This window comes from Equus caballus, chromosome 4 (genome assembly GCF_041296265.1).
Source record: "Equus caballus isolate H_3958 breed thoroughbred chromosome 4, TB-T2T, whole genome shotgun sequence".
NCBI lineage: Eukaryota > Metazoa > Chordata > Mammalia > Perissodactyla > Equidae > Equus > Equus caballus.
Window position 1 is genome coordinate 92,891,261 of NC_091687.1, and position 21,527 is coordinate 92,912,787.

The 21,527-nt window shown below is 38.7% G+C and overlaps 1 long non-coding RNA gene across 5 annotated transcripts in view; it reads right to left on the reverse strand.

Annotated features, from left to right (window-relative positions):
- LOC102150076 (uncharacterized) overlaps positions 1–21,527 on the reverse strand; it is a 67,267-nt gene that overhangs the window by 42,664 nt on the left and 3,076 nt on the right. For 2 of the 5 annotated variants that reach the window (XR_011438240.1, XR_011438243.1), the window contains exon 2: positions 8,201–8,317. This is a non-coding gene — a long non-coding RNA (uncharacterized lncRNA). Of the gene's footprint in view, positions 1–1,701; positions 1,766–3,048; positions 7,164–8,200; positions 8,318–21,527 lie in introns of those variants that run through there. The other 3 variants (XR_011438244.1, XR_011438241.1, XR_011438242.1) reach the window with 3 other exon arrangements.

Here is a 21,527-nt window from a genome sequence, read left to right on the forward strand (position 1 = left end):
GATAAGGCGCGAGTAGTTAACTAGATAAGGGTGGTACTAAGTGTTCTGGTGGGCAAGGGAAACTCACGTGAAAAATATATGAGGCTGAAGTATGAAGCTCATGAAAACACGCTCAATATCTTTAGTCATCAGGGAAATGTAAATTTATCCTAAATTGAGATACTACTTCATACTGACAAGAGATTTTCACATACTGAGGTACATGGGGTAACCATTTGGGTTCAAAGCTTACTTGGCTTGAACTAAAATGCCTGACTTATGGCCTATCAAACATACACTGTACATCTGCTTAACCATTAAAGAATGCACTCTCTTAAGATAAGAATGCATACTTCCCCTCCTATGCACTATTGGTAATGCCCTATTGGTAACATTTGGATTAGTCCCTTTCCTGGTATTACCGTCATGTTCATTTGCTAATTTGCAACTGAGTATCTCTTTGGAATTTTGATGAAAATGTATCCTGGGTGTCTTTAATGTATGTTCCTTGTTCTAAAAAGATATAAGACTGTACTGAAATCCATGCTTCTCCAGAATGCCTTCTAAGGCCTTCCCAGGTTATAATCCTCACTCTGGCTCATAGTAAACCCACCCAAATTTTGATTGATAGGTTGGTATGGAATACTTGCATCAACAATACCCACTAGAATAGCTAAAATTTAAGACTGACAATACCAAGTATTGATGAGGATGTGGAACCATTAGAACTCATATATATTGCTGGAGGGAGTGGAAAATGATATAATCACTGTGGCAAAGAACGTGGTAGGTTCTTGTGAAGTTAAACATATACTTAACTTACGATCCAGCAATGGCAGTCCTAGGTAATTATCCAAGTGAAAAGATATGTTCACAAAAGGACTTGTACAAAAATGTTCAAAGCAGCTTTACTCATAATAGCCAAAAACTGAAAACAACCCAAGAGCATGGGTAAACAAGTTGCGGTATATTAGAGCTCAGCAATAAAAAGGATGAATTAGTGTACTGATACATGCAACAACATGTCTGAATCTCACAAACATAATGCTGAAAAAAGACACTGGACACAAAAAGGTATATAAAAATTGTATGTTTCCACTTATATGAAGTTCTAGAATGGGCAAAACTAATCTAGAGTAAAAAAAGTCAGTGGTTGCTTTTGGGGGACTGAGGGGTCACCTGAGAAAGAAGGAAGATCTTCCTCATGAGATGGAAATCTGGTAAGGGTGTAGGTACACAAGCATATCGAGTTGTCAAAATTGTTAACACTTGTGCATATCAATGTATGTAAATTCTACCTTAACAACTGTAAAAATAATGATAATCAAACGGAGGGGCTGGGGAATGGATGGCACAGCTGAAATAAGTGTGGTAGAATATTAATAGCTGAAGTTGAGTGATGAGTAAGAGGGGTTCATTATACTATTCTGTTTATCTGTGTTTGAAATTTTCCATAAAAAAAGTTTTAAAAAAGACAATAGGCGAAAATCACCAAAAGGCTTTCAGGGAATTAAAAATAGTTTAGTATGGCTGGAGTGGACAATGTCTTTTCCACTCTTTCATCTCACAGGAGTCTTCCCAGACAGTGACGGACCAAAGATACCAAATCTTGTAGTCACATCTCATTCCAGAGCGTGGATGGTTACGATGACTAGCTAACATAAACCAACGATTGCGGTGGGAAAAACAGATGTGCATATCTCATGTGTAAACATAACTCACCAAATAGCGTTCCTTGAGGCACCTTGCAGCAACTGGAACAAGGCTTTAAACTTGAGCCATTTACCTACCATGGAATATGGACATGTTTACTGGTACAGGCTTAGACAAGTATAATCCCTTTCTTAACTTGGTAAAGTTCCTGAAGTTGCAGTAACTACACCACACTCAATCAACAACTTTATAAATTAAAAATTATATGTCTGAAAATATATAAGAAATATGCTCAATAAAGCAGCATCCCTCATCATTTTCTGTTTTAAAACAGATTAATGCCAATATTGTGGGTGTTTTGTAAGAGAGTCTACAATTAAATTTCCTTCATCTTAATGCAATGCATTTGTGTCTGCATGTGTGTGTATTTGTGTGAAATCAGGGGTCTGTGTTGATTTGCTAGAGTGCACTGTAGATTTCTTTTTTAGGAAAAACTTCAAGTGCCCTTTAATTTTACAGATGAGAGAAGTGAAACCAGGAGAAATGAAGTGATTTGTTCAAGGTAACAAGGGGTAAGACCACCACTCAGATTTTCTGATTTCTTCAAATTGAGGCAGACTATTCTACAATGTGCATGAATATGAAACACTTCCCATTAGCTGCATCCATATTGAGTAACTCAAGAGAAGTTTATCTTGGCAATTCACAGAACACTATAAAAATATAGAATTGTTCAAAAGGTTTCCAGTACACTAGCAGAAATATTCTTTTGGCCAATGAAGATTATAATACTGGAATAGTATTATACTGGATTATAATACTGTTTTTATTATACCAGATTATAATACTGGAACAGGGTGACATCTTCAAAAAGATTTGGGAAAATACTGCTAATTCACAATTTACATATGCATGCTGACACAGCATTAGAGTAGATATTGAACTGCTCAAGACCCTTTCCTCTCTTTACTTTCTCTTCTTGCCCACATCTTTACTTGGGTGCCACCACACCGTCTTTACACCAGTTTTTTCAAGTGGTGGGTTACAATTCATTCGTTGGTTACAAAATCAGTGTGATACAGTCAGCATCTTAAAAAAATAATATTAATTAGATTAGAAAATAGTGTACAACACACAAAGTTAAGGCAAGGATTATTTTGTGAAATTTTTGTTTCAGTCACATACATATGTGTGTACACTGGGTGGCAATGTAAAAAATTTCTTATTGTAGATGACAGTCCAAAGGACTTGAGAGCCAATGGCTCTCAAAGGTTCTCATGGGGACTTTAAAATACTTTAACTCTGATTACTCCTTTCTCAACTCATGTGTTTGTGTTGTCTACTATTTTAATTGTCATTTTTAGAAGCACACCAATGAGACATTATTATCGTCATCATTTATCATAATAAACAATGTCCAGATTTACTTACATGTTTATTAATTTCTTTGGTAAAATTCACATAATATAAAATTCACAATTTTAACCATTTTAAAGTGTACAATTCAGTGGCATTTAGTACATTCACAACAATGTGCGACGATCACCACCATGGGTTTCAGAATATTTTCATTATCCCAAAAGGAAACTCCAGGTCAATTAAGCAGTCTCTCCCCATTCCTTCTTCTCCCAGGCTCTGGAAACCAGTAATTTGCTACCTGTCTTTATGGATTTTCCTATTCTAGATATTCCAAATGGAATCATACAATATGTGACCTTCACGTCTGGCTTCTTTCACTTAGCATAACATTTGAGGTTCATCCATGTTGTAGTAAGTAAAAGTAATTAATTCCTTTTTTGTGGGTGAACAATATTTCATTGTGTGAATATACCAGATCTATTTATCCATTCATCTACTGATGGACATTTGGGTTGTTTCTACTTTTTGGTTACTGTGAATAGTGCCGCTATGAACATTTGTATATAAGCATCTGTTTGTATATATGTTTTCAACTTTTGGATGCATATACCCACGAGTAGAATTGCTGGTTCCTATGGTGATTCTATGTCAAACTTTTTGAAGAACCCTAAGCTTTTCTCCATAGTGGCTACATCATTTAAAATTCCCATCAACAATGTACAACATTTCCAATTTCTCCACATCCTCCCCAACACTTATGTTCCATTAAAAAAATTATAGCCATTCTACTGGGCATGAAGTGGTATCTCATTGCAGTTTTGATTTGAATTTTTCTAATGATTAATGATGTTGAACATCTTTTCATGTGCTTGTTGGCCATTTGTATATCTTCTTTGGAAAAATGTCCATCCAAGTCCTTTTCTCACTTTTTAATTGTGTTATCTTTTTGTTGTTGAGTTGTACAAGCTCTTATAAATTCTGGATACTAGACAAAAGATTTATATGACTTGCAAATAATATCTCCTATTCTGTAGGCTGTCTTTTCACTTTCTTGATAATGTCCTTTGATGCACAAAATTTTTAATTTTGATGAAGTCCAATATATTTTTTCTTTTGTTCCTTGTGCTCTTGGGCTCATATCTAAGGAGTTACTGCCAAGTCCAAGATCATGAAGGTCTACCCATTTTCCTCCAAGGGTGTTATGCTTTTAGCTCTCACATTTAGGATTGATCCATTTGGAGTTAATTTTTGTATATAGTGGGAGGTAAAGTGTCCAACTTCATTCTTTTGCATGTGGGTATCCTGAACTTGTTTTCAGATAATTTTTCTTCTTTCCAGAGTACATTCTTTAAAAGCTCCTTCTGGGAAGGTTTCTTGCTAGTAAATTCAATCCATGTTTGTGTGAAAATTTCTTTATTGCCCTTGTCCTTGAAAAACAGTTTTGCTAAATCCACAAATCTAGGTCTACAGTTATTTTCTCTCCAGAACTTTGAAGGTATCATTCCACTGTGTTCTCACTTCCATTGTTGCTACTGTAAAACCTGGTATCTATTTGTCCTCCTTTGTAATAATCAATTATCTACCTTTTTTCTCTGCCTGCTTTTAAGACCTTTTAAGACCATCTTTGATATTCTTTGGTTTTACTAAAACAGATCTGGGTGTGGCTTTCTATTGATTTATCCATTCTATCTTGGACTCTTGTGTCCTCTATCTGTGGATTCACGTCCTTTCACCAGTTTTGCAAAATCCTCAGCCTTTATATCTTCAAATATTGCCTTTTTTCTATTTTCTCCTTCTGGAATTCCAATTAGATGTGTTATACCTACTCCTTACCTCCTCCATGTAGCTTAACCTCTCTATCATATTCACTGCCTTGTCTCTATGTATGACAGTCTATTTCCTTCAGATTTAATTCTCTCTTCACCTGCAAATATTCTGCTGTTTAATTCATCCACCAAGTTATTAATTTCAGTAACTGTATTTTACTTATAAATATTCTAATTGGTTTTTCAAATATGCCTCATATTTTTTATTAGACTTATATTTTGATCCCTTTTCAGTTTTTATTTCATCTTTAATTTCTTTTCTTTGTTCTTTTTTTTGAGGAAGATTAGCCCTGAACTAACATCTGCTGCCAATCCTCCTCTTTTTGCTGAGGAAGACTGGTCCTGAGCTCACATCCGTGCCCATCTTCCTCTACTTTATATGTGGGATGCCTACCACAGCATGGCTTGCCAAGTGGTGCCATGTCCACACCTGGGATCCGAACCAGCGAACCCCGGGCTGCCAAAGCGGAACGTGTGCACTTAACCGCTGTGCCACTGGGCCGGCCCTTCATCTTTAATTTCTTAAAAGACTTGATCCATAATTACTTTATACTCTATGATAATTTCAAATCTAAATTCTCAAGAATCTAAATGTGCTCTTATTGTTTTCTCCTGACTTTCATCCATGGTATGTTTGTTAATTTCTTATGTTATATTTGATTGTGTTTAACCTTTGCAAATCAGAAAGCCTCAACCGGGGACTTATATTTGTTTCTTCATGGATCCAGTGGAGACTACTGATCTGGGGCCACTCTAGTCCTCTTCAAAGATCCTGGCTTAATGGAAGAGTCCCACTCTCTAAGCTGCAGAAAACCCAAGGCTTAATCTTCCAATCTCGGTGCTGGGATGGACCTTTTCCCCCAAAGGCAATCCTTGTCTTTTAATTTGTTTAAACGTTCATTATTCCAGTTTTAATGTTTTCACTATCCATATCTGGCACATGGAGATATCCTTCATTTCTTGTATGTCAGCAATGTATTAAAATTATATTTGAAATTTATCCAGGTTCTAGTCACATTGTAGTGGCAGAGTCATTCTCTCTAGTCCATCATAATCTTAGCAGTGAAAAGCATAAGAAATATTTTTATCTATATAAGTTGGAGGTTATAACTATGGAAGAAAAAAGAGGAAGTGAGAAGTGAATAATAAGCCACGTAGATGTGTTGAATAAGAGGATTTGGTTTCACGGACCATGATTATACCATGCTTCTTTTCCTGAGGACTAGAGAGAGGGATAGCGGAATAGATGGAGAATAGTTAGTTATAAATGGGGCTAAAATGGCTTCAACCAAATTCACCTTAAATAGTGAAAAAGAAACAATGTTGTCATACCTAACTACTTAAAATAAGTCATGTTTTCATGAAATGATATGCTTCTTGAGAATAATATATTTCTTTCACCGTGCCCAGGGCCCCAACATAGAATAAGCACTTACGTATTCTTTGGGATCTAAAACTGCTATGCTAAAAAGATCTTTAAAGGTCACGTAGTTTAACATTTTAAATTTAAAGACAAATAACTTGGATTACAGTTTTAAGCAACTTATCCTGAGGTCACATAGCTAGTGTAACAGATCATGGGAGTAGACCCAAAGTCTCCTACTCCAGGCCATGCTTGTCTATTAACCACACTATACCATTGAATTGAGTCAAAATGAATTGTTCAAGTATGTGGCATTGCATACCAAAAAGAAGGGGAAAAAAGCTCTCTTTGAATTAATTGTTTTTCTTCTTTCCCTTTTACGGAACTGATGACTTCATACATAAGCTTGTTTGCTGAAGGCACATATTTTCTATGAATATAAACCCTCTATTGTGCGTTTTTTAAAAAACAGTTTTCACTATAGGGACAAAATCTTTCTCTTTTTTTTGGTAATAGTTCAACTACTCCAGGAGTAAACAAGAAACACAGCTCTAGCTAAAGAGCAGGAAAGAGCTGATTTGTGCACCAGAATCAAGGTGGCTCAGACAGAGATATAAATAGCAAATATGTGATGCTGAGGTTAAGAGGGAAAGAAAGAGCCGTCCCTGTGTGAAGTGGGTCAGGTTGGGATCTGAAATTCTAAGATGGATACGCTTGGCTGATTTGGGGAGGTTTTAAAGTGGTGAAGGCTCAATGCACGCTGTCTTTGTCCACTTTTCTACTTCCCTTCAGGGTGGGGCTAAGCAGAACCAGACTGGAGATTCTTTAGAGATCTGTTTAGTGGAAGGGTGCCGCATGGTCGAGGGCTTGCTTGTAGCACTGTAGATTTGGTCACCAGATGCGGCAGTTGTTTTCTACCACGCTGGAATCCAGGATGACATGTACAGGACATTCTGCATTTCTTCCCCAATAACGGAGGTGAGCTATGGAGGCAGGGTGGGGAGGCCGAGTGTATAGGATGGATGCAGCTAGGCTGAGTAGAGCAGACAGCAATGAAGGACAGGTGTTTGTATACATATAGGTGAGGAGAGCTAGAGACAACTCTGGATACCCAAGAATGGACCCATCTGTCCCACAGCTCACAGCTGGGATTAGTAACAGATTGGCTAGGAAGAGACTACATCTGTTTCACTACTTAGACAGCCTTCTCTGGTGTGTGGGACTTGCCCATTAAGCTCTTATGGCTCTCCTTGGCCCACTTATAGAGGCAGCAGGGAAAGATAAAAGGTAGAGTAGATATACACAGAGAGAGAGAGCAGTTAGAGTGGATATGGGGAGACTAGTCAGGAGGTTATTGCAGTGAAAGAGAAATGATGGCAACTTGAATAATAAAAGGGTTATAGTACAGTCAAAAAAGATATTTGAAAGCTGTAAGAGAACACTACATAAAATTTTGGTACTATGAAATTAAAAATCTAGACGAAACGGATGATTATACAGGAAACACAAATTACCAAAGCTGACTCAGGAAGAGATAGAAAACCTAAACAGACCAGGTAGCACCAGGGGTGAGAGGTGGGGTGGAGGAGGTAAAAATCATGTAAAAATGCCTGCCTTTTAAAAAGTCCCCAAGTTAGACCAAGAACTCTGTCAAACATTCAGAGTGCAGGTAATACCCATGATATTCACATTATTCTAAAGCATCAGAAAAGAGGGAATTTTAAAATAACCTGGGACCAAAATCTTGCCAAGAATCGTTCAGAACTGTAGACCAGCCTCTCAAGAAAATATAAATGAAAAATCATAAATAAAATATATAACTGATTCCAACAGCATATTTATAAAATACACTGTGCCCAAAGAGGTTTTATTTCAGAAATTAAAGGATGGTTAAATACTAGAATATCTATAAAGTGATCAATGAATGAAATTTTTTTTTAAAGACTGGACCCTGAGTTAACATCTGTTGCCAATCTTCTTTTTCTTCTTGTTTTTCTCCCCAAAGCCCCCCAGTACATACTTGTATATTCTAGTTGGAGGTCCTTCTGGTTGTGCTATGTGGGGTGTCACCTCAGCAAGGCCTGATGAGCAGTGCCACGTCCGTGCCCAGGATCCGAACCAGCAAAACCTGGGGCCGCTGAAGCAGAACACACAAACTTAACCTCTCAGCCACAGGGCTGGCCCCTGGATTTTATTAATAGAATAAAAGATCAAAAAAGCAAAAGATCAGGAGCCAGTAATTAGAGTAGAAGTCAGAGGCTGAAGAAGCAGCCTGTTTTGGGTCCAGTCAAAATGTGGTGAAGATGATTATCCCAAAGGACAGTGGGAAAATTAAAGTACAGGAGCTGAGTCTGTAAATGAGACATATTTGATGAACTTTCCTGTTGTTTTTTTCCCTTTGGGATGCTTCCACTATAGAAGGAAGATCCTTTCTAGCACAAATAATTCAAGTGATTTAGCATTCCCCCTGAGGCTTCTATTGGTGTACTACCAGCAAATCTGGAATTAAGAAAAAATTTAATAGAGGAGTGAGGTCAGCATCATTGCAGAGTGAGCTGTTCCCTTAGTCTCTCCCCTCTAAGATACAACCAAAAGGATATTCATTAGCCAACAGAAGATAGCCACACAGCACAACTGGATGTCTGAGAGATCCACGCAGCCATATGATTGAAATTGGGGGTACTGGATCCCCAGGAAGCAGTGGAAGGAGGTGAGCAGATCTCCTCCCCCTCCCCAGTGGCACTGCTCTGGGGCATGGGATCTCAAACAGTGGCTGGTGTGCAACTCTAAGAGGAGATGGGGGAACAGGCAGGCCTCTGTGGGAACACTTTTGCTTTCAGAGTTACATCCCAGCCCATGGGAGCACTTCACACCGAGGCAGCTCAGCTACTACTTGGACACCCCCACCAAGCCCAGGACTCAAGGCTGGTTGCCAGTGAGTGCAGAGCTGGCTCATGCATGTGAAAGAAAGCACCCCTCCCCTCCTCTCCTGCCTGGTGCTTGGCTGGTCAGCCAGGACAGCAGACCTGCACCAGAGCACCTGCAGCTGCGTGAGGGACCCATCAAGCAGTGGTAGCACATGAGCCTTATTGGCACAACTTCCACCAGATGGGTACAACTTCCACCAGATGGGTGCAACTTCCAGTGGATGTGGTAGGTTCAGAAAACACAGCTCCTGCCCTGCCCCCTACACCCTGCCACAGTGGTTGCAGGTGGAATCTGCGACAAGATACTACCACTATGTGTCGGCAAAGGTCCACTTCATCAAACACCATGAAGAAATACATTAACACTCCAGATCAGAAGGAAAATGGCAAGTCTCCAGAAACCAATCCTGAAGTCAAAGAAATTTACAATCTAAATGACAGAGAATTCAAAATAGTTATCATAAAGAAATTCAATGAGTTACAAGAAAACTCACAAACACAAGGCAATGAACTCTGGAATAAAATTAATGAGCAGAAGGAATTCTTCACAAAAGAGACTGAAACTCTAGGAAAAAAAACAAACAGAAATGCTGGAGATGAAAAGCAGAATGAATAGACAAAAAACTATCTAGAAAACTTAAAAACAGAGCTGACGTTATGGAGAACAGAATTAATAATTCAGAGAATAGAAATATAGAAATGCTTCAAGTGGAAGAGGAGAGATAACTCAGACAAAGAAACAACAAAGAAATTTTCTGAGAAATATCCAGCTCAATTAGAAAATGCAACATAAGGATTATAGATATTCAAGAGGGAGAAGAAAGGGAGACAGGAGCCGGGAGCTTGCTCAAAGAAATAATAGCTGGGAACTTCCTAAACCTGGAGAAGGAACTGGAATTACAAGAAAATGGAGCCAATAGAACTCCTAATTACATCAATGCAAAAAGACCTCCCCCAAGGCATATATTAGTAAAACAGGCAAAAGTCAATGACAAAGAAAAAATATTAAGGGCAGCAAGGCAGAAGAGAATAATCTACACAGAAACCCCTATCAGGCTTTCAGTGGACTTCTTGGCAGAAACCTTATAGGCTAGGAGAGAGTGGAATGATATATTAAAAATACTGAAAGACAATAACTTTCAGGCAAGAATACTCTATCCAGTGAAACTATCCTTCAGATATGACAGAGAAATAAAAACTTTCTCAGATAAACAAAAGGTGAGGGAGTTCATCACCACAAGACTCCTTCTGCAAGAAATGATCAAGAATGTTCTCATACCTGAAACAGAGGAAAACGTTTACAAAGCCTCGAGCAAGGAGATAAATAGACAGAAAAAGATCAGAAAACTGCAGCTGTCTTTCAGAACAGGTTAGAAAACACTTAATTATAACATTAAAGGGAAGGAAAGCATCAAAAATAACTATAAATGCTTCATTTTTTTTTTAAAGATTGGCACCTGGGCTAACAACTGTTGCCAATCTTCTTTTTTTTCCTGCTTTATCTCCCCAAACCACCTCCCCCTACCCCCACCAGTACACAGTTGTATATCTTAGTTGCCAGTCCTTCTAGTTGTGGGATGTGGGACGCCACTTCAACGTGGCCTGATGAGTGGTCCCATGTCCGAACCCTGGGCCACCACAGTGGAGCGCGCGAACTTAACCACTCGGCCACAAAGCCGGCCCCTAAATGCTTCATCTTAATCACAGACTCACAACACAAAATGGAATAATTTGTGACAATGCCTCAGAAAGGGAAGAAGAAAAGGATAGAAACTGCTTAGCCTATGGAGATAAGAGGCTACCAGAAAATGGACTATCTCATCTCTGAGATCTTTTATACAACTCTCATGGTAAACAAAAAATCAGAACAAAGATACAGATGATAAATAAAGAGAAAACTGAGAAAATCATCATAGAAAATCACCAAACTGAAATGGCAGTCAGAAATACATGGTAAGAGAAACAAAGGAAATATAGAAAAACTGGAAAACAAGAGATAAAATGGCAGTATTAAGCCCTCATATATCAATAATCACTCTAAATATAAATGGATTGAATTCTCCAATCAAAAGACACAGAGTGGCTGGATGGATTAAAAAACAAGACCCAACAATATGACATCTCCAGGAAACACATCTCAGCTCTAAAGACAAACACAGGCTCAGAGTGAAGGGATGGAAGACAATACCCTAAGCAAATGGCAAACAAAAGAAAGCAGGTGTTGCCATTCTTATATCAGACGAAGCAAACGTCAAGATAAAAAAGGCAATGAGAGACGAAGGGGGCAGTATATAATGATAAAAGGGACATTCCACCAAGAAGACATAACACTTATGAATATATATGCACCTAACACAGGAGCATCAAAGTACATAAAGCAACTAGTAACAGACCTAAAGGGAGAAATTAACATCAATGCAATAACAGTAGGGGACCTCAACACTCCACCAACATCAATGGATAGATCAGCTAGACAGAAAGTCAACAAGGAAATAATGGAATTAAATGAAAAACTAGACCAGATGGACTTAGTAGATATATACAGAACATTCCATTGAAAAGCAGCAGAATACATATTCTTCTCAAGTGCATATGGAACATTCTCAAAGATAGGCCATATTTTGGGAAAGAAGCTAAGGTCTCAATAAATTTAAGAAGATTGGAAGCATATCAAGCATCTGTTCTGACCATAATGCTGTGAAACTAGAAATCAACTACAAGAAAAAAGCTGGGAAAGTCACAAATATGTGGAGACTAACCAACATGTTATTGAACAACCATTGAGTCAATCAAGAAAACAAAGGAGAAATCAAAAAAATATCTGGACATAAGGGCCAGCCCTGTGGCCCTTGGCAGCCTGGGTTCAATTCATGGGCATGAACCTATGAGTGGGCCACTCATTGGTGGCCAGGCTGTGGTGGCAACCCACAGAGAAAACAGAGGAAGACTGGCACAGATGTTAGTTCAGGGCAAATCTTCCTCAAGCAAAAAGAGGAAGATTGGCAACAGATGTTAGCTCAGGACAAATCTCACTAAGCAAAAAAGAAAAAAAACTCTGGAGACAAATGAAAACGAAAATACATCACACCAATTCTAATGAAATGAAGCAAAAGCAGTTCTATGAGGGACATTCACAGTAATACAGGCCCACCTCAACAATCAAGAAAATTCTCAAATAATCTTAAATTATACTTAACGGAGCTAGAAAAAGAAGAACAAAGCAAGCCGAAAGTCAGCAGAAGGAGGGAAACAATAAAAATTAGAGCAGAAAGAAATGAAATAGGGGCTGGCCCCGTGGCCAAGTGGTTAAGTTCGCGTGCTCCACTGCAGGCGGCCCAGTGTTTTGTTGGTTCAAATCCTGGGCGCGGACATGGCACTGCTCATCAGACCACGCTGAGGCAGCATCCCACATGCCACAACTAGAAGGACCCACAACGAAGAATATACAACTATGTACCGGGGGGCTTTGGGGAGAAAAAGGAAAAAAAATAAAATCTTTAAAAAAAAAAAAGAAAGAAATGAAATAGAAAACAAAAAACCAGTAGAAAGGATCAATGAAACAAAGAGTTGGTTCCTTGAGAAGATAAACAAAATTGGCAAACCCTTAGCCAGACTGAAAAGAAAAAAACAGAGAAGGCTAAATAAATAAAATTAGAAATGAAATAGGAGAAATTACAACAGATACCACAAATATACAAAAAATTATAAGAGAATATTATGAAAATCAACAAGCCAACAAATTGGATAACCCAGAAGAAATGGGTAAATTCTTAGATTCATACAACCACCCAAAACTGAGTCAAGAAGAAATAGAGAATCTGAATAGGCCAATCACAAGTAAAGAGATAGAAACAGTAATCAAAAACCTCTCAAAAAATAAAAGTCCAGGACCAGATAGCTTCTCTGGAGAATTCTACCAAAGATTCAAAGAAGATTTAATACCTATCCTTCTCAAACTATTCCAAAAAACTAAAGAAGACAGAATTCTTCCTTCCTCATTCTATGAGGTCAACATTACCCTGAGACCAAAAGCAGACAAGGACAGCACAAAGAAGGAAAATTACAAGCCAATATCGCTGATGAACGGAGATGCAAAAATCCTCAACAAAATATTGGCAAACTGAATTTAGCAATACATTAAAAGGATCATACACCATGATCAAGTGGGATTTATACCACAGATGCAGGGATGGTTCAACATCCGCAAATCAATCAATGTGATACACCACATTAACAAAATGAGGAATAAAAATCACACGATCATCTCAATAGACACAGAGAAAGCATTTGAGAAGATCCAACATCCATTTATGACAGAAACTCTCAATAAAATGGGTATAAAAGGAAAGTACCTCAACAGAATAAAGCCACATACGACAAAACCACAGCCAACATACTGGTAAAAAACTAAAAGCCATTCCTCTGAGAACAGGAACATGATAAGCATACCCACTGTCTCCACTCCTATTCAACAGAGTACTGGAGATTTTGGCCAGAGCAATTGGACAAGAAAAAGAAAGAAAAAGTATTCAAATTGGAAAGGAAGAAGTGAAATTCTCATTGTTTGTGCATGATATGATTTTATACATAGAGAATCCTAAGGAATCCATCAGAAAACTATTAGAAATAACAAGTACAGCAAAGTTGCAGGATACAAAATCAACTTACAAGAATAAGTTGCATTTCTATACACTAATAACAAACTAGCAGAAAGAGAAATCAAGAATACAATCCCATTTACAATTGCAACAAAAAGAATAAAATATCTAGGAATAAATTTAACCAAAGAGGTGAAAGACCTATACAATTAAAACTATAAGACATTATTAAAAGAAAGTGAAGATGACATAAAGAAATGGAAAGATATTCCATGCTCATGGATTGGAAGAATAAACACAGCTTAAAAAGTCCATATTACCTAAAGCAATCTACAGATTCAATGCAATCCAATCAGAATCCCAACGACATTCTTCACAGAAATAGAACAAAGAATCCTAAACTTTATATGGAACAAGAAAAGACCTCGAATAGCCAAAGCAATCCTGAGAAAAGAAGAACAAAGCTGGAGGCATCACAATCCCTGACTTCAAAATATACTACAAAGCTACAGTAATCAAAACAGCATGGTATTGGCATGAAAACAGACAGAAAACTCAATGGAACAGAACTGAAAGCCTAGAAATAAAACCACACATCTAAGGACAGCTAATCTTTGACAAAGGAACCAAGAACATACAGTGGAGAAAGGAAAGTCTCTTTAATAAATGGTGTTGGGAAAACTGGACAGCTACATGCAAAGAATTAAAGTAGACCTTTATCTTACACCATACACAAAAATTAACTCAAAATGGATTAAAGACTTGAATGTAAGACCTCAAACTATAAAACACCTAGAAGAAAATATAGGTAATATACCCTTTGACATTGGTCTTAGCAGCAACTTTTGAATGCCATGTCTACTCAGGCAAGCGAACCAAAAGAAAAAATAAAGAAATGGGACTACCTCACACTCAAAAGCTTCCGCAAGGCAAAGGGAACTACAAACACACAAAAAAAGACAACCCATCAACTTGGAGAAAATATTTTCAAGTCATTTATCTGACAAGGGGTTAATCTCCAAAATATATAAAGAACTCATGCAACTCACCACCAACAAAAAAAAAACTTGATCAAAAAACGGGGAGAGGATATGAACAGACATTTTTCTTTTTTTTGTTTTTGAGGAAGATTAGCCTTAAGCTAACATCTGCTGCCAATCTTCCTCTGCTTTATATGTGGGACGCCTGCCACAGCATGGCTTGCCACGTGGTGCCATGTCCTTACCCGGGATCCGAACCGGCAAACCCCGGGCCGCCAAAGCAGAACGTGTGCACTTAACCGCTGCACCACTGGGCCAGCCCTGCACAGATATTTTTCCAAAGAGGATATACAGATGGCCAACAGACACATGAAAAGATGTTCAACATCACTAATCATTAGGGAAATGCAAGTCAAAATTACAATGAGATATCGCCTTATACCTGTCAGAATGGCTATAATTACCAAGACAAAAAATAATAAATGTCGGAGAGGGTGTGAAGAAAAGGGAACCCTCATACACTGCTGGTGGATATGCAAACTGGTACAGCCACTATGGAGAACAGTACATATGTATGCTGACTATTGGTGGTGAGCACGATGCAATCTATAAACTGATAAATAATAATGAAATTATACAATGTTATAAGCCATTATGATCTCAATAAAATAAGTGAAAAAAAAAAGGACATTAGGACATTAGTGGAAATTTATTGGCAAAATATGAATCAGGTCTTCAGTTTAGCCAGCAGTAGTATGCCAAGGTCAATTCCCTGGTTCCGACTACTACAGTACTGTTATGCAAGATGGTAACATTAGAGGAAACTGGGTGAAGGATACATGGAAACTGTACTATTCTGACAGCCTTTCTATCAGTCTAAATTACGTTCAAAATAAAAAGATTTATAAAGTTTTTCGTCAATTCAAAAATGGTATTTAAGTATGGAGAGGAACAGATAAGTGTCATGAAGGTAAAGGTCAGACTATCTGCTGTATTCCTGTTAAAGTGGCCGGATAATGTGCCTGAAGTATGAGGCAACAATAAGCTTCTTAATACTGTCCCCAGGCAGACACAGACTATCCACCCAGACAGGCAGCCCTAGACTCTAAGGTCTCACTCGCAAGGGCACGTGCTTTACTGCTCAGATCACTCACACTTTCTCTGAAACCAGCCAAATCCAGAGGGGCTTTGCGAGATATGCTCACAACTTTCTCCTGAACTCGCTCATTGGATAAATAGCTCCTTCCGCCGGAGACAAGTGAACGGGCACAAAGAGGCCAGCTGTGTTACACCAACACATTTCCTCCACACGGAAGGAAATATCAAGCATTGGGAATAAGGGTTTCCTGCAGCCCTCCCTTACATAACTTTCTGGACCAGAGTTTTTGTTTTTGCTTTTGTTTTATAGGGGAAGAATTTATTTTAGACTATGGATTCTATTCCTCTACTGATTATAGAACTATTCAGATCTTCTATTTCTTCTTGAGTTGATTTTAGTAGATTATGTATTTTTATTAATGTTTCATTTCATCTATATTTTCAAAGGCACCAGCATAGGAAACAACTGCCGCGGTGCCCCCTCTGGAAGCAAAGGGGGCATCTTTTTCTCTCCTGCTACTTATTACAATGGCTATGCAAGTCCTCACTTGGGTGACAAGCTGTGGTTTAATCTCCTAGACCAGAAGAAAGCATCTAGTGAGAGAAAGAGGATTGAAGTGGCAGTTCCCAACATCTGGGACTCTCCTTAGACTCCTGAGCCAGAGTCTGATGAACATACACCAGAAGAGAATGAAGAGCACCACTTCAGCTTCTACTTCTACTACTGAGAGAAAAAGGAAGGAGAAGGAGGAGATGCAGCAGCAGCGGTCGTGTAATCATTCAAGAGAAAGGTCAAGGAAAAAATTACCAAAATAAAACACAAATGACAATGACTCTTAATTCTGAAATGCTAGTGACAGAGACGTAAAGGGAAAGGCAAGAAAGCCAAGAAAAAGGAAAAAAAGAAGAAATGTTGATTAAAGGAATATAAGAAAAAAGTCTAAGAAGCATAGAAAAGGGGACAGTGACTCAAGCTTTCAAGATTCCCAACAAGAGTCTCTGGAGGGTCTCTGGAAGGATCAATCAGAGCCTGGAAAACTGTCGGGTTTATCTTAGAAGCATGGCCATGGTCTGTCACCTGGTGAAGTTGCAGCTGTGGCTAAATGTGAAAACACTGGGGGAACCTGTCCCACAAAGATGCATAAAGAAAACACATCATTTAAATGGTCAGGTTCCACAGTAAGTTCAATGGACAAATGGAGGCCCTGTGATTGGGAAAAGAGAACCAGATACAGAGGGCGGAAGCAAAGATGGCTGTGTATCCTTCAATGAGAAGACAGCCTAAAGAGAAAGAACAAAATTCTGACTACAGGGCAGGATGACCAATAAGGATTGTCTGATCGTCTGGTAGACATCTTGATTTACCAACAAAAAAATGAGACACACACACACATCTGAAAAAGCCTTACAGTGCTACAGTGTCTTTTATTTGATTCTCTCAGTCTTTCCAGAAAGTTACTAATTGACATAACTTTAGCAGGTTCCTTGGGTCATTTTAGATGGACTGACCATAGTAACTCTCTGTTTCAAATTGAAATCATGAATGAAAGCCTACTGCATTAGGGGAGGTGACAACGAGAAAGAATCCATAAGACAAGAAACTTAACTCTCATGCCATGGGATGGTGCCATTAGCTCTATGTAATGTCCCCACTTCCACTCCCCCATGAACTTGTGGAAAATCATCACCCCTTTATTGAATGTTTAGCTGAACAAAGTAAATCTAGAATTTAAAAATTGATTTATATAATCCAATATGTAGTCTACCTTAGAAATTATAATATTTTGATTCTAGTCCCTATCCCACCACAATTCATCTCAAAAAACAAACAAAAAAGTAAATGAATCCAAAGACTTGTCTTCATGAAAAGTTGTGAAGTAAATATGGCAGAAGGATGTGGTAAAGCTGGGTGGCAGGTGCACAATGTTTATACATTGTTCTCTACTCTTCTCTGTATGCTTGAAATACTATATAATTTTAAAATAGTAAAAAAATAAATGAAAGAATGATTAAGGGTTAGTTAAGTGAAGAGGGACAAGAAACCAGTTGCATCAGAAAGAACAGTATGTGAAAAGGCACAGAGAAATACCATTGGAAGTAGAGGCAAGACACTTCATGAAGGTGCCTGGCAAGGACAGGAAGGAGAGAACTGGGAGAGTAACTAGTGGGAGCGTCAGAACCAAGGTGTAGTGAAAGGAAGTTAGAAGCTACAGCTGCTCCCATATCATTTAAAAGACATCGCAAACAGGTGTCTGGTGGACAGCAGAGACAATTCAACACCCCTTAAACATCCCAGGGAGAAGAAGAGAAGTATTACATGCTGAGTACGATAAGGGAGCAGGCTCTTTACATACACTATCCTATCTAATCTTCCCAACAACCTCAAGCTAGATATCATTATTCTCATTTTACAGATGAAGACCCTGAAGAAGAGAGAGGTTAACTAACTTGACCAAGATCACACAGCTAGTAAATTGCAGAGCCAGGAATCTCTCCACGTGTGTCTGTTTCTAAAGCCAAACTCTTCTTTTAAGTTTTTTTGAGGTATAATTTACATACCATAAAATTTACCCATTTTTAGCAGACAATTTAATGAGTTTAGTGAATTTAATACAATTGTGTAACCATCATCACAATCCAATTTTGGATTCTGATTCTACTCATTTTGTAACATTGCTCAGACTTCACCTCTTCTATTATGTATGTAAACTTCTCATACCCCTGCCAACTTCCTCTGGGTTCAGCTTTCCCAGCTGAGTGCTCCTGGATGCAGCCCCTATGTCTCCCGCTCCTGTGGCCTCTCATGGAACCAGAACTACCAGCTGGGAGTGGATCAAATACACTCCACAGAAGGATGATAGCAGAGACTAATTAGAACCCTCAAATGGCCTAAAAAGACCAATGTTCAGTTGTTGGTACTGACTGATAGGATAAGACTGATAACAAATTACTTATTCTCATTATTCTTTACTGAAAGCTTACTGATAAATGGAGCCATTCAATCTATTTTCTAAATTTACCTACTAAGGATTCTGTGAGGATTCAGCATGTAAGAGCTTTGTCTCACTCATGTTGGAGCCACAGATTATAGGTAAAAGAGCTTCTCTCTGGACACAAAATAGCATGAAGTTGCCATAGAAATGACAGCTCTCAAAGCACTAGAGAGCATTTTGTCAAAAAATTCTGGGACCTCAGGTAGCCTCCAAAATGCTTATTACACAAGGAAAGAATATTTTACATAACAAGGCTTGGTTTAGAAGCTGAAGATGATTTCATCCGTAAATAGATTGTCTTTTGTCTGCTATTGTAATTTTTCATGCCATTTTAGATTTAATTTTTTCCCCTTCTCTGTGTTTTTTAAACCCCTCTGGCTTCATGTTATCTCAACTCACTAGCACCTGTGGCCTGACGCTTGTTTTGACTAAGTAACCATGTCTGTCTCTACATAGCATGGCCCCTGTAAACTTATCTGCCAGGACCAGTCCTTCCCTGCGTGGGAGGGCCTCCCAGTGGTTTGCTGTATCTGTTTTTCTCTAGAAGAAAACTCTACACATAAGAAATTATACTGGGTCCTTAATCTATCACTGAGACTTTTTAAAGTTAAAATTTATTGAGCTCTCTCCATGTGTTATCTTAAATACTATAGCTTTATGAGGTAGGTACCATGACTATACCCATTACACAACAGAAGAAATGAGGCAAGGATCTTAAACAAGTTGCCCTAGATCCCATGGTTAGTAGAGAAAAGAGCCAGGACTGGAAGCCAGGCAGACTGGCCCCAAAGCCCACACTCCTACCCCCTGCACTATCGTACTTCTTTTGAACCTCCAAACCATATTTTCCCCCGTTGGATAATTATTATTAGTGCCCAGTAATACACTTGCAGTAGAGATGCAGCCTGGGAGTCAGAAAACTTGGATTCTCGTTCTGTGCTTTAACTACTTGGGAAGGAACAGCATTTTAGGTAGGGAAAATGCATGTGCGAAGGCCTAACGGCCACCGGGAGGAAGAAAGAAGTCCCAGATAAGGAGCAATGGGAAGCCACTGCAGTGTTTCAAGTTCGCGGGAGGAGAGGGGTTAGCTGTGACATGATCACAAAGATATTACACCAGTATCACCATGGCTGCCTACAAGAGAGCAAAAGTGGATTCAGGAAGATTTGCTAGGAGGCTGCGGAGAAAATCCAGGCAAGAGGTGATGACGGTTTGGGCCAGGGGGTTGGTAGTGTGGGCGGGGGAGGGGAGGATGGGAAAAAGGTATTTTAAAACATGTACTCTTGATTGAAACGGATTCTGATTAGATTGTGTAAAGAGGCTTTAACAAAATAGTCCAGAGTTACACTTCCAAACAAGCGTTACTGCCTTCAAAGTGTCATATTGGGAGGTTATACCCCCATTTCAATGAGGCTTCACGGTTCTAAACAATTCTGGAAAGCCTCGTTTAGGACTTCCTTCAGAACCACTTTATAAGCCAAACCAGAAAAACAGGCTTATATATATATATACACTCATACTTTATAAATCCTGAAAGCTAAGGGAACTATGTGTAATGTTGTTAAATTGCTGCAGGGTTTATGAGAATTTCCAGTTATGAGTTTGGCCTTCCGATATATACAGAGGTCACTGCTGTAAGAAAATAAGCAAATATGGAGGGAAAAGCTAAGTCATCTAATTCTCCATCAAAGAATGAGGATGTGTTCTTTTGGCAAAGAGCTGGCCAACTCAGGAAACTCACAACAGGAGAAATGCTTGGACAATCAGGAGGGGATTTCTTTCTTTAGGGAGCAGGTAACAAATCTATCTTAGAAGACTGACAACAAATTTCTCACAGAAAAACAAGAAGATTGAAGTGATATCCATCAGTTTTTAGGAGCAGTGAGAAGCATGGTGGGAAGAGTTGAAATTTCAGAACCAAGGCTAGGAGTCAAACCCGGGTTCTCCAACTCGCTGTGCACGCTTGCACAAATTCTCTGAGCTTTACCGTCCTCATGTGGAAAAGGGAGACACCCATGCCAGGAGTTTTGTGAAGTTTAATGAATACAGCCCTGATTTCCAACCCCTCCCCCAATTTCCCTCACCTCACCACCTTTTCTTCAAGTTAAAGAGCAGGAGACTCTGGGGGGGCAGAGGTTAAAGGGCAACCCTCCAGGAGAGTTCAGGCTTCACTGGCTTCACCTTTCTTAGCTCTGCAATACTGGGGCACAGAAGAAACAATTCCTGGCTACTTTATCAGCCTCCCTGCGAAGAAGGGCTGAGGCCAGCAGGCAGTGCCTTTGGTTCAAGGGACATTCCCAAAGGATCTGGCCATTTAAGGAAAAAGCAGCCCATTTAAACCCCTGAATGTTTGCAAGAAACTGAAACAACCTCAATGCCCAAGAGTAGGAGACTGGTTGAACTGTGAGAGAGAGTACCCGAAGGCACGTTCACATGATGGAATTATATATCGAAAAAGAATGTTAAATGACATGGGGAGATGGTCATAATAAATTAAGTAAATGTTGCTGTAAAATAGTATATACCTATGAATTCTTGTCTTTTTCAAACAATTGACTTGTGGGAAAATACAGGAGGAAATAAAAATTGTCAACAATAAATTCTGACTGGTAGGATTAGGGGTGTTTTAAATTTTTTCTTTTCTAAACTGTATACAATAAAGGAATATTTTTTAAATATAAAATTATAAGTAATTATGATATAGTATTGAAAAAACAACTCCACTGGGCAGAAATTGTGACTACTTTATTC